Below are 27,778 nucleotides of genomic sequence, written 5' to 3'. Positions count from 1 at the left end.
CCACTGGAAAAACCTAGCTCGAAGCCAGTTGGCAAGGCAGAGTGGGATATTTACTTGCCAACGATAGAGAGCAGGGCAAGAGTAAGAGAATACGTCTGCAAGCAAGCCTGAAAGTGACCAGCACAGAATTTAAGCATAAAATACATTTCTCTGTCATAATCACCTTCAGCCATCATCTGTTGAATCTCCCTTTCCTGACCCATAAAGATGGATACCTTAAAAATATCTTGGTTAGATTCTCCTAGTTTTACCATTCAGTTTCAGTTAATGAACCTCTATCCAGTGCCCAGAGTGATTTGGCATACTTCTGGGTCTAGGGGGTTATTCTTGATCAGAGCCTAACAACAGCACAGAGCATTCTTAGCCAGCACACAAGGAGTAAATAGGTAGCAGAAATCACAGTTCTTTTTTTTTTTTTTTTTTTTCTCTTTTTTTTTTTTTTTTTTTTATAAATTAATTTTTATTGGTGTTCAATTTACCAACATACAGAATAACACCCAGTGCTCCTCCCGTCAAGTGTCCCCCTCCGTGCCCGTCACCCATTCACCCCCACCCCCCGCCCTCCTCCCCTTCCACCACCCCTAGTTCATTTCCCAGAGTTAGAAGTCTTTATGTTCTGTGTCCCTTTCTGATATCTCCCACACATTTCTTCTCCCTTCCCTTATATTCCCCTTCACTATTATTCATATTCCCCAAATAAGTGAGAACATACACTGTTTGTCCTTCTCCGATTGACTTACTTCACTCAGCATAATACCCTCCAGTTCCATCCACGTTGAAGCAAATGGTGGGTATTTGTTGTTTCTAATGGCTGAGTAATATTCCATTGTATACATAAACCACATCTTCTTTATCCATTCATCTTTCGATGGGCACCGAGGCTCCTTCCACAGTTTGGCTATTGTGGACATGGCTGCTAGAAACATCGGGGTGCAGGTGCCCCGGCATTTCATTGCATCTGAATCTTCGGGGTAAATCCCTAACAGTGCAATTGCTGGGTCGTAGGGCAGGTCTATTTTTAATTCTTTGAGGAACCTCCACACAGTTTTCCAGAGTGGCTGCACCAGTTCACATTCCCACCAACAGTGTAAGAGGGTTCCCTTTTCTCCGCATCCTCTCCAACATTTGTTGTTTCCTGCCTTGTTAATTTTCCCCATTCTCACTGGTGTGAGGTGGTATCTCATTGTGGTTTTGATTTGTATTTCCCTGATGGCAAGTGATGCAGAGCATTTTCTCATGTGCATGTTGGCCATGTCTATGTCTTCCTCTGTGAGAAGAAATCACAGTTCTTGTCAGATGCATCATTGGAGCTAAAGGGAACTTCTGGCCCACATGCAACCACTCTGGGGAAGGGCTTTCAGCCAGTGGGGGCTGGTGTCAGTCACATGGTAGGCCATTGGAGAACTCTAAACCAGTGAACAACCAGGGCCAGGAGAAGAGTAGCTCCTGGTCTAAGAACCACTAGGGCAGGAGCATGGGAACTCTCAACAGGTACATAGTGGGGATGGTAATTCTCAGCTGGCATGAGTCGGTAGTACGGGGCTAAGGAGATGGTACCTGTGATCTGGAGATTAATTACATACAAGGGACTACGAAAATATGGGATTGAGAATAACAAGAGCAGGACCCTTACTATCTTCAAATGTGGAAAAGGAGGAGGCCAGAATAAACCATTACATGTCAGAGTACAGCTGGAAGTATCTGTATAAACTAGTGTTTTTCAGTATATATGGATAGAAAAATATCAAAATGACTATAGCTGTGTGTATGTGTGTGAGGAAGAGAGAAAGAGACAAGAGGATAGATAGAGAGCAGCCCTGTGGCTCAGCGGTTTAGCGCCGCCTTCAGCCCAGGGCATGATCCTGGAGACCTGGGATCGAGTCCCATGTCAGGCTCCCTGCAGGGAGCCTGCTTCTCCCTCTGCCTGTGTCTCTGCCTCTGTGTGTGTGTGTGTCTCTCATGACTAAATAAATAAAATCTTAAAAAAAAAAAAGAGGATAGATAGATCCATCTATTTTCTAGCTATCTGTTGAGAGGGCCTAAAGCAACACTCCCATAGCAACAAGGACATCTAGTCCCCATGACTTGGTTTTTAAATACCATTTCCCACTAAAAGGAACCAAGCATCCTTGGAGAAATGGCTGCTTCCAGTGCTGGAACAAAGACAGGATGGATAAGCCTGGGACATCTTGGGCCAGAATGTAAGGAAGCACTCAAAGAATGAGAGGGACATGTTAATAGAATACAGAAGCCAGGCTAAAGGAGCTCCCACTAGCCAAATACAGGGCAAATTGAGCATATAATAAATAATTACAGTATTGGATAAAATAGGAATTCATAGATCCATACAAATATAAATGAATATATAAGTAAATATGGTAAAGAAAAAACTCCATGGCATACTGTCAACTAGTAAATGTAGGAGGAATGAGGGAACAAGAAAAATTGTGATTTGGTGATAACTGATTTGGGCCCAAATTGTGGATGAATGCTTAAACTAGCGAGTGAGAAATTGACAAGGAACAAGATATTTACATGGTCTCGAAGTAGCACCCCACGAAGCCCTTATTAATTTTACAGCAGAGAGGTCTGGCAGATAATATCTTAACCAAATGAAAAGAGTTCACATCACCAATAATGGAACAAATTAGCATCCTGTGCGTACTCTCACTTCTGTGGTATTCCTGGAAAAGCTTCATTATGTTAATCTCGTCCTGTGGAAGGATCAGATAAATCCAAATTTAGGGACGTTCTACAAAGTAACTGGTTTGGACACTTCAAAGTCAGGAAGGGCTTGTAGGGTGAGGAGACACTGAAGAACTGTCTCCAGTGGAAGTAAACTATAAAGAAATGGCAGCTCAACACAACCTGTGATTCTGGTTTGGACTCTTCGTGGTATAAAGAACATTGTTGCGGAAATGGGTGATCAGTACTGATTTCCTGACTTTGATGGGAACATTGCAGTTTTTTTAGAGGATGTGTTTTGTTTAATAAATATACACCGAAGTGTTTAGGGGTGATGGGTCATTTGACCCACTCTCAAGTGGATGAGGAAAACAACGTGTGTGTGTGTGTGTGTGTGTGTGTGTGTGTGTGTGTGTGAATGTGTGGAAGGAGAGAGGGAGATTGATAAGGCAAATGTAGAATATTAATAATCAGGGAATCTGGATGGATGAAAGGTACACAGTAGTTTTCTATCCTCTTTTTACAACTACTCATCCTTCCCTTTGTTATGCTCTCTAAAACATGCTAAAATAGAATCACCTACCTCCAAGGCCCTGGCATTGCCAATAGTTTAATTCTGTACCCACAACTCACTCTTTCCTCTCACTGCCCACAGAGGCATGGCCTTCAGTGATTTTCTGTGGCAGCCACACTGGTATTGTAAGAACAGGCCCCAGCTTTATGGGACCTAAATCTTACACAATTTGAGGGGCATTCCTCAAGAAAAAGAAATATAAAATTAGATATGAAAGCGAATATTTACTGAGACACCTGGGTGGCTTATTGGTTGAGCATCTGCCTTTGGCTCAGGGTGTGATCCCAGGGTCCCAGGATCAAGTACCACATTGGGCTTCCCACAGGGAGTCTGCTTCTTCCCTCTGCATATGTCTCTGCCTCTCTCTGTGTCTCTCATACATAAATAAATAAAACCTTTAAAAGAAAAGTGAATATTTATTTAGAAAGGACACAAACAACTGACAGTCACTAAAACTCAAACTGCTTTCACCTCGAAGTCAGTCCGCCTCTGCTGGAATGGTAAGGCCGAGCAGCCCCACCACCAGGATGTGGTCCACCTGGAAGAGGCATGGACTGAACAGATCAGACTAGTTCTACACTAGGCCCTTAGGTAGAAATGGTCTTTCTCTTTCCCTATTACTTGGACTCTTCTTATCAACAGAGTAAAAACTACAGAGGTTTGGAGAAACTCCAAGGAGACCATTCGCTCTAACTCAGTGTTCTAGGCCCCAAAGCCTGCCTCCAGCTTTAGCCAATGGACTAGAAGTATAGCCCTGTTATAGCTGAATAGAAATAAAGTGCAACGAAAAGCAAAAAAAAAAAAAAAAAAAAGGCTACCATGGGGTCAAGTCTAGGTCTCCAGGGGACCCTGTCAGTGTTCAGTTGAACTCTCGAGGAGTAATAAAGATCACGTGTTCACCTGGCCTCTTTGTCTATGCCTTTGAGACCTTATGGTGTGGGGGTAGAGCCAAGGAGAAGGTGGCTGTGGCCAAGCAACAAGGCTAGTTTTTCCACTAGCCACATATGTCCTATCAATATCCATTCTTCATATTAGCCTGTGTGCCAGGATTGAGAAAGTGGCTGTCAGAACCTCTGCCTTCAGCCTTCCTTCTTATATGGCAGCAAAAGGCAGAGATCCTTGTTCTTTCTAAGAGAGTGTGTTGTTTGTACTTACTTGTTGATAAAGGGAAAAAACAGAATTGAAAAACAGGAAAGAAATGTAACTAGATAGTGAGCCTGGCAATACTGTTCCTTCCACTAAGCATTTCACCATGATGAAACCTGCTTCACTTTTATAACACAACTCATCAAATAACTGAGACAGCTCATAATATTATCCATCATGCTATGGTTGTGTCCTTGGATGCTACAAAAGAACACGTGTGGGTAGATTGCCAATTTGTTATTTTTAGTTCTTGAAAAATTTGACTATGGGGGGAAATTTCCAGAAAATCTCCTAGACCCCAGCATGTATATAAAGCACTTAAAGCACATCTGTCAGTAAGAAGCACCAATTACATCTGCAGGCATGTGCAGGTGACTGGAGGATTATTTCCTAGCCCTCCCCTATCCATCCTTCTCACATGGGCTTATAGAGGAGCTTCTCAGGAGTGTCATCTTAGAGCATGGAGTCTGTTGTGGGGGAGGAGCACACTCCTCCCTTGAGCCTTTGCATTTGTTTCCCTCTGGGTGGGGACATTCATCCCAGATCCTCATGTGACTGGTTCCTTCCCATGCTCCACATCTCACCTCAAGCTTTGCCACCTCAGGAGAATTCTTTCCTATCACCATATGAGAAATCACATTCATCCCCAACAATCACTCTCTGTCACCTCATCCTATTGATTTAGTCCATATCCTTCACCACTATGCACACATAGCTATTGTCTGTCCCCACCCCCCACCCCCGCCCTAGGTAGGGACATTGCCCTGTTCATCACTGTATTTCCATTGCCCTGCGAAGGGCTAGGCATGCAGTGGGTACTCAGTACATTGTTAATTCAACAGCTATGAAAAGAAAAAAGAGGAAAAAACAGAGACTCATGAGCTGAATTAATGAATAAGTAGATATGTCATTTCTTTAGATCAGTTTCTTTCACAAATATGGCCAAAGTACTGGATACCCCCAAAGGAACTTATGGTTGGGAGAAGGAAGTCTGAAATAATTCTCAAAGTGAAAGATCACAGTTTCAAAAAAAGCGACTTACTCTTTCTCTCACCAGTTTGTTCAGCCATCCTGAAATCTCTAAGAACACACACAAATGAGAGAAACAAACCACTTGGCAGTGGTGCCTGGGAAAGTGGTTCAGTGATGACAAGAACTCATGGTGGAGGGGCAGCCCAGGTGGCTTAGTGGTTTAGCGCCGCCTTCAGCCCGGGGCGTGATCTTGGAAACCCAGGATCGAGTCCCACGTCGGGCTCCCTGAATGGAGCCTGGTTCTCCATCTGCCTGTGTCTCTTCCCCCGCCTCTCTCTCTCTCTCTCTCTCTCTCTCTCTCTCTCTCTGTCTCTGTCTCTGTCTCTTATGAAGAAATAAATAAAATTTTAAAAAGAAAAAAAAACTCATGGTGGACAATCTGTGGTAGAAAATCTAAAGGAACCTGTGATACAGTTCTGTCCAACTCTAGATGCTCAGACAACCAAACCAAAGCTCCCTGGCCAATAGTCATCACCTGTGATAAGAGGCTAATGGGTCACTGAGTTCTATGTAGTCCCCTATAACTCCTACAAGAAAAATAGGACACCATGGAAGCATAGAGTATGCTTGAAGGGTCACACTTCACATTTTTAAAAGCTGCTGCCATTGCCAATGTTAGGAACTACCTCAGGGTACCCAGCTAGTGCAACAGCCTCCATTTTACAATGTCTGTTGCCAAGGTTCTTCATCTCATTAGTGCCACAATTGGAAATCTCTACCTTGAGACTCAGGACTAATCATTACTGAGTTAACTGTGAGGTATTTAGACACATAGTTCATTTTTTTTTAATTTGAGTATAGTTTACACACAATGTTATATTAGTTTCACATGGAGAATATAGTGATTCAGCTTCTCTGTATGGTATGCTACACTCACCACAAGTGCAGCTACCATTCGGCATTGTACAGTTCTGTTAAGTCACTGATCATATTCTCTGTGCTGGGCCTTTTTTTTCCATAATATATTCATTCCATAACTGTGAGCCTGAGATACTAGATTTTATGTATTTAAAAAAATTACTTATTTATATAGGAGAGAACATAAAGAAGTAAGCAAGCACAAGCATGGGGAGGGGCAGAGAGAGAGAGGGAGAAGCAGACTCCCCACTGAGCAGGGAGCCTGATGTGGAACTCAATCCCAGGACCCTGAGATCATGACCTGAACTGAAAATGGATACTTAACCAACTGAGCTACCCAGGTGCCCCAAAATACTAGATTTTAAATGCATTTAATCAATAGGAGGTAATTCCTAACCTAAAAAGTTAGGATTGGAATGAGGGGGAAAAAATGCAGCCAAAATAAATTTTGTGTACCCATTATCTACACAGTTTAAACTCACCAATGAATTGGCAGCTCTCCACTTTATCCTATGAATAACTATGCCCAAATAAGACCTAGAAGCTTGATGTCTAAATTAACCTGGAAAAAAACAATTAAAAAGCTGTAGTTAAAACTATATTATTTTTAACAAACTTTCCAACAAATTTTCGGATATTTTTAAGCGAGTATATATTTTCCTTTCTGCTTCATTATCTTCATGATTTTTCATAAAGATTATTGGTGGTTGATATTTATAATTTAGTTTTTAGTGAGGAGATATTCTATTCTGATGGGTCCATGACTGAATTTGAGCAAGAATTAACATTTCTTAGAGGTGGAAACAGTGACTGTCAGGACTTTGTGGCACCCTCTTTGGGAGAGTGGGAACATTTTTATTCATAAAAAAGATATTTGCATCTCATTGAGCCAAAACATAACTTTGTTATTGTTGCTCTACTGGAGTTCAAATATGTGTAGAAGAGTGTACATGTCTGCTGAGTAGCTAAAGAAAAGGCCTGAGACAAGTATTAAGCCATCATATTATTGTATAATAGGTATTATTATTTGAGTTCCACACCACCATTGTTATACTGAGGTTCTCACTCTGCAAGTCACATTTCTCCTTTGCCAGCCGGCCCCATGCTAGATCCTGCCAATAGGGGGTGCTAGCGAGAACTTGAAAGGTAGGAGGAGGGAGACATTTGCGTCTTGGCTATTTCTGACAGTATTGCTTTATGTCACCCTTTACCCCAGGCACCAGAGATTGGTTCTAGCAGCCAGTGTTTTCTATGACTGGCTTCTTTCTACACTTCCAGAACCAGCCTCATTACACCACACTCAGCAAGACCAGCAGCTGAACCCCAGCTTCCTAAGCAACTGGGTATCAGGGGCTCTCCCTTCGAGGTCCTGAACTAAAGCAGCAGTTGGGTGATGGCTCCTACTGAGAGGTGCAGTCCTAGCTCTGCAAGGCCCCTCTTAAGAATTTCCATCTTTTTGAAAACCCAGACTCTTCCTCTTTCAGGGTTATTACCTCTAGGATCCATCAATGTTCTCCATGGTTCTTTTAGTACTCAACACCTGTTACCAATTTCTTATATTATCCCCAATAAAATAGCTAGCATGGTTCCCATCTTCCTGACTGATCCTTGAGTGTAACAGGTGTCTTGGGGAAGGGGAGTAGAGGAGGGAACAGGGATTGTTTGTAGTCAAATAACTTTAGGAAACACTGAGCTAAGCAAAGTTTAAAAGGTTTCTCTACAACAGGACTTACCAGAGCCTATGCATATGTTACTGTGCATTGATTGCAAACTTTCAAGTGAAGGACATTTCCCAAACTTCATTGAGCATGGAACCCATTCAAGTATGAAATATGTCGTGAGCTTAATGCTCTGTAGAGCACACATTCAGAAATGCTAGACTCAAATAATAGGTCCTATTATTTGGAAATGTTGGACTTCAAATAATAAATAATTAAGAAAAACTTCTCTATTATCAATAGCAAAATACATGACACCCTGTATTATCTTGCCCAATAGAAGGTGCTTCATTTAAAACAAAATAAAAATCTGGGGGATCTATAATACATTCATTTCAGTCCAGGCCCCATAGATAAAACAAAGTGGGCAATAGAGGCATTTCTCTCTCTCTCTCTCTCTCTCTCTCTTTTTAAGATTTTACTTATTTGACAGAGAGCACAAGCAGTGATTACGACAGAGGGAGAGTGAGAAACAGGCTCACCACTAAAGCAGGGAGCTCGACGTGGGGCTTGATCCCAGGACTCTAGGATCATGACCTGAGCTGAAGGCAGATGCTTAACGGACTGAGCTACCCAGGCACCCCAAGGTAATTCTTTTAAAAAGAAAACACCAATATTTTGGTGAATATTCCAGGTATACAGATGGGTAGAAAGTTATTCCTAAAGTACGTTCTCATAACAGTTTCAGCTGAAAGATTGACCTTTGATTCTCTCTATATTGATGTGTTATTCCTAATTTATTATTAGTGAAAATTCTGTCCAGGCCTCTGGTCTGACTAACCATAGCATTTAATTCTCTAGTATCCTGAAATTATGAATTCCGCTGACTGAGAAAATACCCTGCTTTTTAAAAAGCAAATGCACAGTGACTTATATATTTAACATCAAAGGGAATTTGAGACACAAAGAATTGCCATAAAAGGGCTTTTTGTGGCCAGGTCTGCAGTCACAATTAAGTAAAAACTGTCCATTGAATGCAGGTGTGAAGAACAAGGGCTGCTCATTGTCTTCATAACCACTCTGCATTCCTATTACCATTTCCTCTGTGAAAACCCTCTGTAATTGCTCTAGTCCATTAAGCTCTCCCTTCTCTGAACTCTGCTGGTATTTATTGTTTGCACCCTAATTTGGATATGTCATAAATGGATTTACATTGTTGTTTATTTATAAACATAAATGCTGTGTCTCTAAGTGAATGTTGCAAATCCTTTGATAGCAAGGACCATGGGCTGTGGCTACAATAACCATAACATCTGGATATGGTCTGAAAAATCATTTGTTTCTGACTTCCAGGTTTATTCAGATGAAAAGGGTCATACATTTAAAGGGTAGTATTCACAGATAAGAAACAAATTTACATGGGATCCAGATTTGGGGGACAGGAGTGGGTTATGAAGTCAATACCAACACCTGTTTGAGAACTTAGTGCCTTGTTTATGTAATAGGTAGATGGAAGTTGATGATAATGAGTACCACGAAATTAGAATATTTGGAATTCCATTGCAATCTCAAAAGGAGCAGGCTAAAGGTGGTGTACTTTTTTGAGCAAATGTTTATTAAATTCCATTTATAGAAAGAGTAGATGAAGTAGTGACATGGAAAGAATGCCAGTTTGGAATCAGTCAGAACTTGGTTCTTTATTTTTTTTTTTTTAAGATTTTATTTATTTATTCATGAGAGACACACAGAGAAAGAGAGAGAGAGAGGCAGAGACACGGGCAGAGGGAGAAGCAGGCTCCATGCAGGGAGCCCGATCCCAGGTTCAGGCCCTGGGCTGAAGGCGGCGCTAAACTGCTGAGCCACCAGGGCTGCCCTAGAACTTGGTTCTTTAAACCCGTATTTACTCACCAGGACTTTGGGCAAGTACTTAATTTCCCTTGACATTAGTTTCCCAGTCTATAAAGGAAAGAGAGTAACTACTGCACGTTGTTACTGTGATGATCACATGAAGTGTTGGTATATCACACATTTGGCACATAGTAGGTCCTTAATAACTGGTAGTAGTAGTTGCTGCTGCTGTTATTTTTAGAGAAAGCTTGTACCTACATGAGTGGAAGTCCATCACCATCACCTACGCAGGGTGTAGGTATTCACCTGCCCCTTCTACTGTCTAAAATCCAAAGCAGAAATCATTCCCCTGGGTTTAAGGGTGATTCCCTTTTTAATGCCCAAGACATTAATCTACTCTCAATATTTATTTATTCATATGCATTTATCAGCCCAAATAGCTAACCAATGGATGCATTGATTGACTCATGTAGCAATCGTGTACTGAGGCATCACTCTGTCACAGACACTCGAAAGGACAACACAATCTCAGAGATGAATAATATGCTCGTAAGCTTTGCCCTCAGGAGACTTGAAGTCTCGCTGTGAACTTGTTTGAGAGAAAGTAGAGAGAATACACAGGGAAAGGATGGGCCAAGCAAGGCAACTAAAAGCTGGAACGATAAGTCATCTCTATAAGAGATTTATCTACTCTTACCTTGCTGCCTAGGACTGCCCTGGTTCAACTTACCAACAGGGGAAGAAACAATGTCTGTAAAAAGATTTAGTTAATTATAAGGAATTGTCCTCAATGAATCAGTATCTGGCTCTATTATCCAGAATAGTGGGTAGTTTTGCTTTCTCCAAAGCTGTGTAGTCTCTGCCCACTGCACACAGGACAATGAGACAAACAGGGAAGCCTCCTGAAGGTTCCCATCCGGTACAAGCACATCACAAATTGTGCATGTATCCTCCGTCAACAGGACTGGTGTTTTCTTCTGAACAATTAAAAAAAAAAAAAAAGGCTTCCCCTAAATGAGTTAGTATTTTAAAAAATAAAAGGCCAACAGTAGACTTATTATAAGACTCAACTGTTTTAGAGTAGTATCATTTGCATGCAAACAATAATCAGGGTAATTCAGCAGGCTTGGGTGGACCTGTTTTTGTCTCCAATCTCCTATCCGTTAGTTTTGCCTTTCTTTATACTTGGAAAATAGTGCAAGTGGATGTCTTTCAAACGATTTGTATTACAAATTTATGCTAGTTCATGCTGATGTGAAACCCCCAATTCCTCTGAACAAGTAAGGCTGAATTGCAGTTTCTCAAAGCTTTTAGGGGCTGATTGAAGGATACTCGCTCTTTTTTCTCCTGGATCATTTGCACCCATCCCGGAGTCCACCATAGAATGGCAGTCCCCCTTCCACTTGACTGGCTGTGCATACGTATGGGGATATTTGGGAGCACTTCTACCCAAAGCCATTTCCTCCTTTCACCCATAAGATAATCGGGTTACGGTCTGGAATTAGAATTAATCACCTGGCATATTTTATAATTTATAAAAGTGTTGCATCTGATGTGAAATGATCAAGTTTTCTGATCTACGTCTGCGTTTGCAGTTTATTGACTCAGAGTTTGGGTATTTAGCTTCTCAAAATGGATTTAATATGGCCAGATTAGTTGGCCCTTTTTATGAAGGCCATCCTGATCGCTACCCAGTAGTTACAGAGCCCCTCCTAATCCCTTCAATATCCCCTCAATATTAAGGCTGATTCAAAGCAGCATGTGTGCTTCATCAGAATAATGACGGCAACAATTCCTCATATTTGTATAATGCTTAATATTTTTCAAAGCACTGTTGTTAAATGTCATACCCTCCCAAACCGGGTTCAGTGATAGGAAACTGAGAAGAATCTCATTTTCCTCATTAAAATAAAGTAAAAAATGTTAATACCAGAGGAAATGGAGCTGCCAGTCCCTCAGTTCCACATTCATTAGCAGAATCCTGCTAAAAATTGCTGAGATTCACGTTGCACCAAGCAGTGCTGGACAGTCACATCAGTCTTGCTACCTCCCCTCGGTTTCTCCAGAGAGTCCAACTGCTCTTCTCTTTAGCTCTCCTCCACTGATACATAAAGTGATCTGTCTGGGGCAGGCCATAAGAAGCAACAAGCCGGCTTCCTCCCCTCAAGTGGCCCCCTGCCAGCTATGATCAGTGTCACTAGGCAAAGCCCTCTCAACTGCCCTCTGAATCTGAAATCCTCCTTCGGGTTTTTCCTAGGCTCACTGCAATCAGTCCAGAGATGTTAGGCTCTCAAAGCTGGCACAGACACAGTCATGATTCTTCACCTGCTAAGTGGCTCTGGGACTTTTCATAGTCCTTCAGATCTAACAAACCACACTCCCTGCAATCACAGCTTGGCTAAGGGCCCCGCCACCAGCCAAAGGAGTAGAGCAGGCTCAACTGGTAGGAGCAGAGCCCACAGGGATGCTGGGAAGCCTGCCGGAGGGAGCAGGAAGCAGGTCAGCTCCTAAAGGCTCTAGTAACATTTGTTCTACTTGGGAGGTGACAGTGTGTGTGTCTGACCTCGGCCCAGCTCCTGAGACTGAAAGTGGAGCAAGCATCCGTGTGCTCTGTGTCTTTCGCCTTACTATCCCTAATGCGAGTCTCTTTATGTTATGACACCTCTTCAAAAAATTTAAGCACTGTTTTGTGGAAGAGCTTCAACCCTGTGTATCTTGCTGTCTTCCCTCAACAGCACCATTGGTGCACCTAGACAGTACCTGGGCACCTCAACAATATAGCGTGAGCAGTTGTGAGCTCTTTTCATATTTCTGGCAGGAGATGTGGTAGTCATTCGTGCTAGTAGCAAAACATTTACAGCTCTCTGCCATCAGGTACCTGTGAGATATACCTCCCGCTCTTTTCTGAAGTCAGGCAAAGCCTGGCACTTGCTTTGCCCAATAAAGAGGGAGCAGCAGTGAAGTGTGTCACTTCCAGGGGAAGCTCTCACAGCTGGAGGGTGACTTGCCATATTCTTTGCCCAATGGCCACAGTGATGGTGGAGACACATCTCAAGAGAAAACCTCCCCTGTCCTTGGCCGGGGTGACTGTGATAAGCAGATCCCAACAGCCAACTGACATCAGATACTTAGCATGGATAGAAAATAAAAGATGGATTACATCGTGCCACTGAGAGCTTTGAGTTGTTAGTTATTGCAGCACAGACTGACCTAATTTGAGTACATGAGGAGAAGGAGGCACTGGCAAGATTTGAAACCCAGCCCCTGAAAGTTCAATCAGATGGTTTAGCAATTCAGGAAGTTGCCTGACACCTGTGAAGGAGAGCGTGCCTCCCAACTCCTCGGCCCCACTTCGACAAAGCAGTGGGCATTGCTGCTGCCCCTGCGGCCACAGCCAAAATGATATGTTAAATGTGTAGCTTGTCGTCCAGATATTTCCACTTCCTCAAAGTCTCTCTCTCTCTCTCCTTTTGGAGAGGGCACACATTACACATTTTCTTCCCTACATTTGCAGAAACAAAGGAAGAGAAAAAAGGATCCTGCCAAACAGCATTTATATTTAGCATGCGCCATATGCACATGTGCGGTACAGAGCACAAAGACAGGTGGCAGTCCCGCCGGATTGAAATCAGCAGGATAGGGAGCAGGAGATAGAATATGTAAGTGCGAGACTCACAGTCGTATAAATGTAGGCATTTCTGAGAACAGAATGGCTCTTTGTGTCTTGACTTCACAAGATTCTTCAGTAGCCACTTCAGAATATTCTAGGGGAGCCTAATCTTTAGATACAAGGCCACGGGTAAAAGGAGGGCTCGGTGGGCAAACGGTGTTTGAAGTGGAGTGCAGTTACTTAGGGCCCCTGCAGGTTCTTGCTAATCCACTTTACTCCGTCCTCCACTACGGAGGTGCTCACTTCTGCATGGGAAGTTTGCTCCTTGGAGTCACAGAGGGAGGAAATATTTTGAGGGGAAGGTGGTGTCTCCCAGCATCAAAGCCACACTTATGACTGAGCACTTGACAATTAGGAAGGGGTCATGAGAACGACGAGCTGAGGCCCTTGAGAGTGAACTGAATCTAGGGAACTGCAAATGAGGTAGGAAAGCAAACACATGCGCACACAAGCAGAAGCAGGAAGGTATGATGACTCCCCGCCAGCTTTAACCAGCAGGGGAGTGTTAGAAGGGAAGGCCTTTGCCCATTTCCAGCTGCCCCCCCTACCAGCAGGATTTCCTCTGAATATACTCAAGGCTCTCCATGGGCCTTTACTCACATCACCTCTAGCAAGCCCTGATTTTATTGATTAGATCCATGGATTATCCATTTAGTGGATAAAAACAAACCCTCTATCAGTTTGATCAAATTCAGAATACTTTGGTGTGCATCTATGTATTTTTATTGGGTTTATTCCTATGAGGGAAATTTCTGGGTCACTGGGCACACATATATTTTATTAGATACTACCCAGTAAATTTTCAAGAGTGTACAAGTTTGCACTCCCACTAGCTGAGTATAAAAAAAGTTCCAGTGGCTCTATCGCTTCACCAGTTCTTGGAACCATCAGGGATATTTTGTTGGCTTATTAGTTTGTTTTGTTTTGCTTTGTTTTAGTGCTTCTGGTGCATGTGTTGTAGTTTTGCAGTTTTAATTTGTAATTTTGTTAAATACCTTTTTAGTTTGTAATGATAAGTCCCTTTTCATATGCTCAGTAGCTATTAAGGCATCTTTTTGATGAAGTGCCTGTTCAGGTCTTTCTCATTCTTCGATTGGATTACCAGTGACTCATTCACAGGAGCACTTTTTATATTGGAGAAAGGAGTCCTTTGTTGCATGTATGGATTGCAGTTATCTTCTCCCGTTCCTTGGCTTGCTTTTTCATGTTTTTAATGATGGCTTTTGATGAACAGAAGTTCTTAATTTTAATGAAGTCCAATTTATCCATTTTTTTCATGTTTAATGCATTTTGTTCTAAGACATCTGCCTCCCCCTCGCCATGCTCTCCTGTTTTCTTCTGAAAGCTTAATTGTTTTAGCTTTTACTTTCCAAGCTATGATCCACCTCGGATTAATTTTTGTGCACAGTGTGAGAAAGGGGTCAATTTTCATCTTTTCCCCTATATGAAAATCTAGTTTCTCATGCCTTTTACTGTAAGGACATTGTTTTCTCCCACTGAATAGTGGTGGCACCTTTGTCTTAAATGAAGTGACTCAAAGTGTGTGGGTCTATTTCTGGGCTCTGTATTCTCTTTTACTGGTCTGTTTGTTTATCCCCCTGCCTTTATCACCTGTTACCTTAATTACTGTAGTTTCCTAATGTGTTTTGAAATCTGGTAGTATATGTCCTCCACCTTTGCTCTTTGATGAATATGTCATTCCTATTCTTGACCCTTTGAATTTCCATATCAGCTTCAGAATCAGCTTGTAAGCTTCTCAAACCCAACCTCCCAGGGGTTGGACCTGGGACCAAGGACCAGTAGTAGGGATTGTATGAAACTTATAGGTCAAATAGTCAAACTGACATCCTAACAATATTGAATCTTTAAGTCCACAGATATATATCTGAATTGATAATTGGTCTTACCTCAGTATGTTTTAGTAGGTTTTGTGTACAAGTCTTATACACCCTTTGTTTGACCCAATTCTAAACATTAAACACGTTAATTGTTAGTTGCCAACATAAGTACAACCGACCTCACATATTGACCTTGGTAAATTCATTTATTAGTCATAATAGATTATCTGTACTTTTTAAATTTCCATATAGAAATTATGCAGTCTGAAAATAATGACAGTTTATTTTTTTCCTCTCTCATCCTTTTATCTTTTAAATATTTTTCTAAGCATTTGTATTGCATAGAATCACTAGTAAAATGCCAAAGCAATATCATACAGCCTTATCTCATTTCTGTTGTCAGAGGAGAAGCTTTCAGTATTTCACGATTAAATATTATGTTTTTTCTATAGATTTTTATGTGTATGTTACTATCAGATTAAGAAGTTATATAGGTGTACCAAAACCCACGGACAAGGGTGTTCACAAACAGTGGTATTCATAAAAGCCAAAAACTAGAAACAAACTAAACATTCATCAGCCATAGAGTGGATAGATAAGTGTGGCATATCCATACTTATTCTATGCAGTGGAATACTATACAGCAATGTCAAATGATTGTTTACTTCTATGCTAGACAACATGGTGATTCTTACAACATAATATGCAGTGAAAGGACATATCATATAATTATATAATTCCTCATATTTGGGTAGATTTTCTTTTCTTGCATTGCAGCCATCTGAAGATTCTTATCAATGTGTTAATTAGAAGAACACCAGATTTCAATGTCACTATTCATGTTAGAAAATACCTTATCACCTATCTTTCAATCTCAGTTATGTTCTGTCATCACTTTGTATCTAATAAGTTAAAATAATAGTTCCTGTGACAGGCACACCCTAAGTGGCCCATCATGAGTCATGTCCTTGTCGAATTCTCCTTTTCTTGAGGGTAGACAGAAATTGTGACTTGCTTCTAGCCAATAGAATATGGCAAAGGTGATGGGATAGCCACTCCCTTGAAAAGATAACATTATAAAAGACTTCATGTTCCTCTTGGAGAGAGTCTTCTATAGGTTTTTAAGAAGTAAGCTGCCGTATCGTGAGAGGACCATCTGGTAAGAAACTGCAGGTGGCCTCTAGGAGCTTAAAGTGGCCCCAGATGACAACCAGCAAAAAAAAACTAGACTTCAGTACTATAACCCAAGCACTTAAAATCTTCCAATAATAAGAAAGGGCCCCTAGTTCTAGAAAAGAACCCAATTGTAGCTGATACCTTGCTTATAGCTGTGTGAGACTGAGCAGAGCACCCGGCAAAGCTATATCTGGACTCTGGACCTTTGGAGACTAGAAGATGATAAATGTGTTTTGTTTTAGAACTCCATGTTTGTGTTAATTTGTTACATAGCAGTAGATAACTAATCCATTTCTACTGTAGTCCCTATACTTATCTTTACATGGAGGGAAGGATAGCTATGGACTCAGGACAAAGGTAACCGAATTTGGAAATGCTTTGATATGGACTAGTGGCCCTCTCAACCTGGTGCGCAGCTATCAGCTTGGGATTCCCCCAGAGTCCCACCTCTGCTATATTCTTCCCTTTTTCCGTGTATTTCTTTCAATTAGTTTAATTCCCTCATTGAGTGTAATACCTCCTTCAATAGTTTCCTTAGAAAGTATATGTGGGAATTACATTTTTAAGATCTTACATATCTAAAATATATTCATTCCACACTTCTATGTGATTGGTAGTTGAGCTCAATATAGATTTCTAGGTTGGAAATAGTTTTAAAGGCATTGTTCCCACACAGTTGCTCTTCAGTTAGCAGAAGAAGTTCTGATTCCTGATACTTTGCATAACATCTGTTTCTGTTCCTTTCTCTAGAAATATTTAAGATTCTTTCTTTGTCCCCAATTGTTCTGAATTTCCCAGTAACACGTTTCAGTGAAGATCTATTTTTCTTCTTTTGTGCTGGGTTCTCAGTCAGCCCATTCCACCTGGAAACTCAAGTCTTTCGGTCCAGAAGAATTATCCTGAATCATAGCTTCCCCTTTATGTTCTTTGTTCTGTTTTGTTTTTGTTTTTGTTTTTGTTTTGAGAGTTCTTAGTATTTAGACATTGGACTAGTCTCCTGTGTAAATGTTCCTTGAAATTTTAAAGAGCCTATCTAGCACATCTTATAGTGGGCAACACAAAGCTAAAACCTTTAATTAGGATTTCTGCTCAAATTCTTATAATCCTCTACAAGTAGAAAAGATGCCACCACCTGATTTTCATTGCATTTTTACTCCAGCTGGTCTTGTTCCTTCCGCTGATTTTCTGGTCATAGTGGCTTCTGAGACCCTTTTCCTTTTTCACAAACCACTGAATTTCATGCAAAGTAAAACTTTGCAATTGCTTGAGTCCCTGCTTTATTCCCAGAATATGTTTTCTATCTAAGTAATTGTTCCACTTTTTTCCTTTTATCGTGTTTTTCAGAGCATTTGGGGACAGGCTGTTATATTAGTTAGGAGTCTGAGTTGCAAGAGGTAGAAAGCCAGTTTGAGCTAACTTGAGCAAAAAAGGTGGGGAAGGAAGATTTATTTAGCAGATACATTCAAGTTATAGGACATGCAGACTCTGCTAGACTTCAGAAACAACTAGACTGGGGCTTGAACATCATGTCAATCAAGTCTCCACTTCTTGTCCCTGCTCTTCTCTGGTGCTTTTATTATTTTCTCTTGAGGTTTCTTCTTATGACAAAAACAAACAAACAAACAAACAAACAAACAAACAAAAAACAGCCACTCACAGTTCCAGAGTTCCACATCTTGCAACTGTAGTCACTGGTGAAAGATTGACTCTGAATCCAGAATCTCAAAATCTTGGGTAATGAATGTGACTAGCCAAACTGGACTCAGGTGTCAATTCTTAGATCAGTCAACTCTAGACAGGAAATCAGGATCACAGAACAATAACGCTAACTGTATGGTGATAGGGAAGGAGGATAGCTCCCAGATTAATGGTGCTGATGCTAGGGAGACTATCCCTTAGATGTTCCTGTGAGCAAAGCTTCTTTTCCAGATGTAGGATGCTTAGCAATAGGCATCACTCCTTCTGAGACACTGGGGTCAGATCCTCCACATGCTTAAATGACATCTGACATCCAAACCCTACTGGACTCAAAGTTCAGTTAGAGAATAGAACTGGGTTGAATCATTAGTATCTGTTTTCCAAATTCATAGTTACCATTCAGAAAAATTTGGCTAAATATTTCCAGGTAACAAGTATTCTTAATAAAGTGCAGATACAAAGATTTACTTTAATGGACTTGATTAGTAATTAACCTCTCCCCAATTCACCAGATTTCCAATCTTCCCTCTCATGTGTAGAATGACTCAAACGGCCTAGATAGAAAATAATGCTTATTCCTAAGTGGATGGTGAGCTCCCTGAATACATTATAATTTTGTGTAGGTCAAAGGAGACCTTCAAACACTAACTGTGAGGTTAAAAAAAGTAGGAGTTATACGATTTTGTGTCAAACTTCTTTTACTCATTTTGTTGGAATGTTGGGTCTTAGATCTTTCTGAATTTTGTCAGCTTCTCCCAGTCATTTAGTCATTCACTCACCTTTTGCTCGTTTCTTTACTAGTCTTTTAGCTGTTGCTTTCTCTTTTCACTGCGGTCTGTCTTGCACTTTGGACTGAGATGGTTATCTACAGAGAAAAACAGAATTCTAAAGAAAGCAGAAATCTAAGTTACAGTTGTGAAAACTATTTTACACTATTTTTGTATAATTACTTGAGTTTCCTGTAGTGGAGCAGCTGAGAAAAATTGCTCTAATTGTGTAATTTTCTGCAACTACTCTGGGACAAAAATCTTGGTAATTGGATTTTTTTAAACTAACAAGTCGTCACAATTGGATAGTTCTTGAACTGTTTGTGCTTATGCTTCAGAAATTTTCAGTGGATATACAGTGTATTTTAAATGTTTTGCATCAGCTTGTGGTCTCAAATTTGATTTATTTAACTTTGGGTTTTAAAATAGATGACAACTCTGATTATATATTGTCTCCACTAAATGGACCTTTGCTAAGTTTTGTAGCCTGTTCATCCCCACCCCACATTCTGCTGTTGCCATGGGAGCCGAAATCCTGGCATATGTAGCTCCGCCCCCAAATGGCTCTGTCTCCCAGAGTGCTTTGCTGTTACTATGGAAATGCCTGCCCATTAATCTTGTTGTCCTTCTACTACCAAAGCACCTTTAACTGTCTCAAGCAATCAAGTGATGTTACCTGCAGCGGGGAAAGGAAAGAGAAGACTGCTTCCCATTCTACAACTGCAGCACTGATTTTAATCAAGATTTAATCAAGGACCAGAAGAAACTAAAGCTACTCTAACAGCTCTTTTTTAAAAATATCCAAAGCAGGATCCTGCTTGATGCATAAGCACGTGCACTTGTTCATGCCCTTGCTTGAGACCTCTGAAAAAGCACACTGCATATTTTTAAAGCTACTTTTGTATTTAATATGCATTACGAAACAGCACAGTGGAATAAGGAGGATAAGTGGTCATTCATTTTTACTGAAGAAAATGATGTAATGCTTACCTCAAGTTTTCTAAAGAATGTATTTTTGGAAACAGTTATGAAAAACACACACACACACGCCTGCTGACTTGGACAAAACTTTATCATCCTATAGAACTGAGGGATAGCAATCATGGCTCAAGGGAAGAAAATTAGCTAATGAGTTCTAGATACTTTTATAAATTTTGCTTCTTCCATTACTTTCAGGTTAGGCATCTGTGGAATTTTGAATTTGACTCTATGGTCATTTGTGCAAAGTAAAAATAGAACTTGTGATTCTGGAAGGATTTTCCAGGTCATCAGGACAAAAGTATTTGAAAATAAATCTTGGCCTGGCTACCCTGGATGTGAGATGATAACTGTGGAAAGATTAGACTCACTCTGACAAATGATATGTGTCCAATAGCTGTTTTTAGAACCAGGAAAATAGTATCTATATGGGGGGGTGCAGAATCTAGTTGATGTCTACAGCAAAGAGAGGCTGCCTTTGCTCTGAAGATAAATGATATTAGAGTTGAGTGAGGGAGAGAAGGGAAGAATCATGATGGGGAAAGATCACAGAGGACCAGGAATGTCCCCTTTTCTAAAGACCCACAGGAGCGGGAATGGTCATGACTCTGGGCAATGTAAACAGGGTATTTGTTCCTTTGGCACTTAGCTGTCTTGTATAAACAACAAAAACCCATGAATGAAAGAATGAACAAATGAACTGATACGGCACAGAATTTGAGGAGGTGTGTTCAAATGTCTGTTAGGAAAGCACATATGACCATAAGCCTATCACTTATACAGGGCAAGGAAAATCTTCCTACAGAAAGCAGATCCTGGAAATAGATTAGAATTAGAGGGGGGAAAAGATTAGATTGGTAGCATTTTGTCAGAATAGTCAGAGAGTACATAACGTGACAACTTACACATTTGAACATCACCTTAAACTTCCAGTGACCTGTTAAGTCCAAATGATATGTTATCCCCTCAGTGGCATTTTTTCCCATTCCCTTCTGTATTTATTTCCTAGGGCTACCATAACAAAGTACCACAAACTGTGTAGCTTAACACAACAGAAATATATTGTTCCACAGTTCTGGAGGCTTGAGGTCCAAAATCAAGATATCAGAAAATTCATGCTACCTTGAAACTTGTAGAAAAGAATCCTCCCAGGCTTCTGTACCTGCCAGCAATCCTTGGCATCCCCTGACTTGGAGATGCATCATTTCAATCTGCGTCCATCATCACATGGCCATCTTGTCTAGTGTGTCTTCATATTATCTTCCCCCTGTGAGGTTTTTTTTTTAAGATTTTATTTATTTATTCATGAGAGACAGAGAGATAGATAGAGAGAGAGAGAGAGAGAGAGAGAGGCAGAGACACAGGCAGAGGGAGATGCAGGCTCCATGCAGGGAGCCAAACGTGGGACTCGATCCCAGGTCTCCAGGATCACACCCTGGTCTGAAGGCAGATGCTCAACCACTGAGCCACCCAGGAATCCCTCTGCATTCTTATGTCCAAATTTCTCTCTACTTATAAGGACACAGTCACATTGGATTAGGGGTCCATTCTGTTCCATCATGACTTCAGTTAACTAATTACATCTGCAATGACCCTATTTCTAAATAAGATTATCTTCTGAGATGAAAGTAGTCAAGACTTCCAACATATCTTTCTGAGGATGGAATTCAACCCATAACACCTTCTCTCAGGAATAGTATTAAGAAAAGTATACAAGAAAAGTGGTTAATAATTACAAAAATCATTTATGGGAAGTCTTGATCACTTTAGGTGATCTGAACTCCTTCATTCTGTTGGAGTACAAGTCAAATGGAGTCATAGTTATTAAAATTCAATTTACTTTCATACCAGGGAGGATACACATGAGATAAAGAAAATGATTGTGATGATGGTGGGGGTGGTGATAGCAGCTTACACTCACTGAATGCTTACTATGAGCAAGGTAGTATTCTAAGTACTATACGTGTATTAAATTATTAAATTCCTATAACCACCTTGTGAGGAAGGTTCCTATTGCTGTTCCCATTTTACAGATGAGGAAACTGAGGCAGAGAGGTTAATTTAGTTGGTCTGAAGCAAGGTGGCCAGCAGAAATACCACTGTATCTCCATAAGTCTAGCCTCACTTTCTACCCTAAAGGCCTCAGTGTGATCAGTAAAGCTTGGAGCTTCTTAACTTAGAGAACACCTTTTGTACACTCAATCCCCCAAAAGTGAATTCAGGAAAGTAACCTACTTGATGTTGTGTATCTTTAAATCAACACCCATTCTACCTCCCGTGTGAAACAGCTGTGCATGTACCTGCCCACATGGGTCTCTCTGGGGAACAGTACAGCCAGCATCTTGATTTCCGCAGGTTGAATCCTGAATGCCATGTTATCATCAGTGTTTCTTCCTTACTTTTACACCTATAGAATGGATCCACTTAGTGCTAAGTTTGTTGGGTATTTTTAGACATAGGAATATAACACACACACACAAAATTTTGGGTTGTCAGTCTAAGAACAATATGCCAAAAAGTGTTTGCATTATTCTTATTATTTACCTAGATCTGGGAGAGCCAGGGTGATTGATAGCAATTAAGACATCAGTATTCTCAGTCTCTTGGGATTTCTTGGATGAATTACAAGAGCACACAGATTTGACTTGTTTGTCCATCCATGTATTTAATTAGTTCCACCAGACAACAACAAAACAAATTCTTTGTTGTATGCACATCAGATCTTCTATGTCCTAGGGTGACTTGATGTAAAAACAGGACCCTTGAAAATATAAAATGCACAAAATACATGAATGTGCTTGTGTTATCATTGGAGCCTGAGTGTTAGGGACAGAAATCTATTGTGTAATGTAAATATTTTTCCATAAAATGTGAAAGTTTAATACATTATAGGCATTCAGTAGCTGTAAAACAATAAACAAGTTAATCAATTAAATAGAAAGCTTAACTTAGAAGCAATCTCATACCTTAGGTAAAAATATAGATGTTAGTGCCACTCTACATGTCTTGAGACATTCCATCCTGGAGAGAAAAGAAATGAAATCTCCTCTATAGGTGTTTGCCTTCCCTGCCCACTATCTGAGGACTTTCAGAATTCCTGGTTGATCTGCACAGAATCCTGCATAACATTGCCTTTGATGAAAGGACAGAGTTTGCAGAGTTGCATAGTTTGATGAAAGGATGTGTGTCAATGGAAAAGGTACTTGACCACAGGGTCCATTCATCCTACCATAGGCCAACGTATCCAGAAGCAGCAGATCTGATAGAATGTTGGAATGACCTATTAAAGATTCCGATATGATAGAAATTCAGAGACACAACCCTCCAGGTTGGGGAGCTCTTTCAGATGTACTGAGCCAATAGCTGATATATGATACTGCTCCCCACTAGCTAAAATATATGATTCTAAGGGATGAAGGGATGGAAGCAGAATTGGTACTTGTCCTCATTGCTCCCAATAACTCACTTCATATTTGTGTTTCACATTTCTGTAATTTAGGTTCTGCTGGATTAGAGGTCCTGGTTCTCAGTGGGACTACCCTTCCACCAAGGAACATGGTAAGGTAAGGGATCCACTGAACCTGAACCCACACCTGCCACCTAGTTATGCAGGGCTCTTCATGCCTGTGGACCAGCAATCAGAAGAAGGAGTTATTGTATTGTTGGGAGAAATCTTTCTTAATTATTATGAGGTGCTAGGGTCACTGTTACATAATGGGGGCAGGGAGGAATATACCTGAGACTCAGGACATTCACTGAGGTATCTCTTGGTGCTTCCACTCCTGAAGGTAATGGTGGAATGGCCATCACAAAGGCATTGTAACCAGGGAGTCAGACTCCCAGAGATAAAAGTCTGGGTTATTCCATCAGGTAAGCAATCTAAAGTGGCAAAAGTGACGGCCAAGGGTAGAAGAAATCTAGAATGGGTATTAGAGGAGGGAGATTGTAAGTATGGGTTACAGCCTGGGGCCCAGCTGCAGCTGTAGTTCTGTATTTGTTCTGACTTTCTTATATTGTTTTAATGAGATTGTGGTTGGCCATGACCTTGAAGAGGTCATGCCACATAGTGGCAGAGCAGGCTTAATGTGGGGCTCAAGTAGATCAAAGAGGTAAATACTGAGTCACTGTGTCTAAGATTCCTTTCAGGTGATGTCTTGAAGAACTGATGATCCACAGAGCATACTTTTGGGAGTACTGTTTTTTTGTTTGTGTTTTAGATGATTTTTTTTGTTCATATACAAGGGGTGTCTCTAATGATCATAGCATCTCTTTATTATACTAGTGATAGACAGAAAACTTTTACTTTTATCATGTGAAAGCCCCCACCACAAAAAAAGAAAAGGTAATAGAAGAATTTTGAAGATAGAAAAAAAATTTATTGACAAAATTGTTGTCTCACTGTGGATACTCAGGATGCCTGAATAACTGTTTTAGCATATCTAGAAACCACACTGCTTAGAGAATATTGGTGTCCACATTTTGAAAACAAACTCTCTGGCCTAGTAGAATATCACTTAGAGCTTCATGTTTTTCTTGGAATGTGTTGCTACATTTATACTTATTACAGGGATTACTCTAAAGTGATGGGGTCACTTAGCTGAAAAGCCAACCTCACTCTAGCGAATTCTAACATTTGAAGAGATCAGCATGACCTTAAGGGATTGCGATGTCTGTCTTTCATTTAAGACTTCTGTGTCTCAGAATAATTTCGCTTGTAAATACAAGTTTGCCTGATAAGGGTAGGCTGAAGAGGTATGTGCATTTGTTAAAGCATAGATCCCAAGACTCACCTCTGAAAAAAGGGAAAAAAGAAAAAGAATAGTTCATTCTCTCTCTCTCATAACTTTAAGTAACCCCATAGCAACTGTAGATGTATGAATGTCACTAGTCTTCATATTTTGCTGCCTCCAAGCTTAGTAGTCTCAGTAATTGTGAGTTGTTTTCAGAACATTACTTCTTCATTTGGCTTTTCTGGCACCAGACTGCATGACATGTATGCATAAATATATTAATCTGTCTGTGTCATTTTTAAAGTTTTGCTTTCTTCCTGGATGTTAACTCCCTAATTTTTTCCAACTCCTTGCTCATAATAAATTCCAGAGCAATTCAATATATTACCTCTTCTGCACAACTTAGAATTCACTCTTTCACATCTGTCATTCGAAGATAATCAGGATTCTTTCACTACAAAATGACTAAACAGTGTGTCCTGAAAGAAGTAAATGATGGATTTCTTCTTAAAACACAGAGAGAAAAATATTGAAAACACTGCATCTAAAACAGGATCAGGAAAATAACATTAATAGAATTGCTGTATACAAACAAGATTTGGTCCATCTGACCGAATTTACTCTAACTTTAGTAATATTCTTAAAACTATTGTTATGTTGACCCATTGCTTGGTCCCATTTCATTTTACCAAGCCAATAGTAATAACGATGAGGAGGATAATAGCTAGATTTTATTGAGTGCTCACCATGCACGGAGCATGGGCACTGGTGCTTCGCACACATGCCTCCAGGCCTCCACTGTTCTCTGTCTGTACACCTCCACCCCCGTCCAAGCCACCGTCATCCAGAGCTGGGCCTGCTAGAGTGGCCTCCTAATTAGTTTCCTTGCTTTCATCCTTCAGTCTTTACAATTTATTCTCCACACAGCAGCTGGAGTGATCTTGTACAAAGTATTTTAGAGCGCAGCACTCCCCTGCTTAAAACGCTTCCAAAAGGCTCCCACTGTACTTAAAATCTACTCCAAGCTCCTTACAGTGACTTTCAAAGCCAAGCCTGCTAACCTCTGGGATCCCACCAGCCACACACACTGACATTCTGCAGACACATTAAGCCCATGCCTGCCTGGGCCCTGTGGCACTTGCTACTCCCTCTGCTTTGATCTTTAGACCCTAAATGTCACCCCCTCAGAGAAGAACTCCATGATGGCTCAGTCTAAACTAGCCACCCAGTCACTCTCTATCCTTCTATTTGAATTCTTTACATAGCAGTCATCAGTGACTAATATCCTGTTGTCCTATTTGTTCGTCATCTGATGCCTTCCCTTGGAATGTTCACTCCTTTGTTCCATTCACCACTAGAACAACTACCTGGTACATAGTAGACCCTCCATTGTGAATAAATGAATGAACGAACAACCCTGTGAGCTAAGAACATTATACTAAGAGGAGAGGAACATTATATTCAGATATGAAGAAACCAAGCCTTTGAAAAGGTAGTTCAGTTGCTGAAGCATCAAGCTTCTATGTGATAAAAATAAGAATCCTAATTCTCACTTGTGAGTAGGGAAGTTATTAGAAGGGGGGAGGTGAAGCAGGACAAGTAAGCAGGCCATTGACCTCTACTATAAAATTAAGAAGAAAGTTAATTTACATCCACCAGACCTCTCTTTGGCAAGGCAAACAGGCACAGAGATGGCACTGGCCCGTGGAGGAAAATAAAATATTCCAACAGTGGCATCTTCACTGTTTTTTACCTGGTGACAATATCAAAAGGGATCCCTCTGAGCCCATTTTAAGGAAGGCTTTGAAGCAGTTATTCTTATCCCTTTGCTGGTCATAGAATCTGAGAATCTGATAAAAATTAAGCACCTTTTCTCTAAGGAAAAAAGGACAATCTCAGAAGGTCTTAAACCTAAAGTATAGTTCTGATACAAAAGGAACCGTGTGTGTGTGTGTGTGTGTGTGTGTGTGTGTGTGTGTGTGTGTGTGTGTGTGTTTTCCTCGGTAGCATTAAAAAGAGTTTCTTAGCCAAATCTCTTCTGGGCAGGGCAGACAGATGTCCTCCCCTCCAAGAGAAGTGATGATAATATCCCAAGCCTGAACCTTTCCTAACTTTAAAAAAGAGAAAGAGGAAGTCAGCTCTCAGCTTCTAATAATTTGGGCTTAGATTTAGAGGACCACCCCAGCCCTTACTGAGGAGTCCTCCATTCTTTCATTCAGCAAATATCTGTGAGCCCCTCCTGTGTAATAGGCCTTGTACTGAGCTCAGAGGATCTAGACATAGTACAGCCCCTCCCCTCTTGGAACCCACAGACCCATAAGGAACCCACAGAGCCCATGGAAGCACCTTTCCTACTCCCGCTGTAGTGGTTGATAAGTGGGCATTGTTGACTCAGCAGTGGAGAAAGAAATCTAAATCATCAGATTTGGTCTGGCCAAAGGGTTTCTGGGTAAGGTCCATAGAACATGTTTTCAAATACGTTTTTTAAGTTTTGTTGTATGATGCGCATGAGTTACTTGAATCATACAGACCATCTGGAACCTGTACTGCTGTCAGACTCAAAAAGCCGACTTCTGAAGGAATAGGAATAAGGCTTGATGAAACTGCCTGGAACATTTTGATCTTACCTATTTTTAAGCTGCAGAAGTTACATTTTACTAAAAGCTAAGAGACACCTGGGTCTTTGGGGAGAAGAGCATCCTTTTTTTTTTTTTTTTTTTAGCTAAAAGCCTTTTTTACTAAATATTTAGAGTATAAGTGTATAAACAGTTTATACTGTTCAGCCACATTCCCACTATTTAGCTTCCATAAATGTGAAAGGGGAACACTATGAAGGGTTTAAATGCTGTAAAGACAGGTGGGATAAGACCCTAAACCAAGATTTGGGGAAGCAGAAAAGCCCCCTGAAAAATAAACAGAAGTTAGCCATATCTTTGCAAAAATTTGGTAGCGATGCAGATGGTATCCAGGCAAATAGAAGAGCTTCTCCAAAGGCACAGAGTCCAGAAAATACAATTCTTCAGTTCACCTCTGCCTTGGTGGACTGGCCTTTGGTCTGAATAATAACACATATGAAGTTTTAAATTTCCAAAAAATTAATCTACTATCTAACAGGTACTT

Source organism: Nyctereutes procyonoides, unplaced genomic scaffold (assembly GCF_905146905.1).
Source record: "Nyctereutes procyonoides isolate TBG_1078 unplaced genomic scaffold, NYPRO_anot_genome, whole genome shotgun sequence".
NCBI lineage: Eukaryota > Metazoa > Chordata > Mammalia > Carnivora > Canidae > Nyctereutes > Nyctereutes procyonoides.
The sequence above is the reverse complement of the archived record's forward strand: the minus strand, read 5'-3'. Positions refer to the sequence as shown.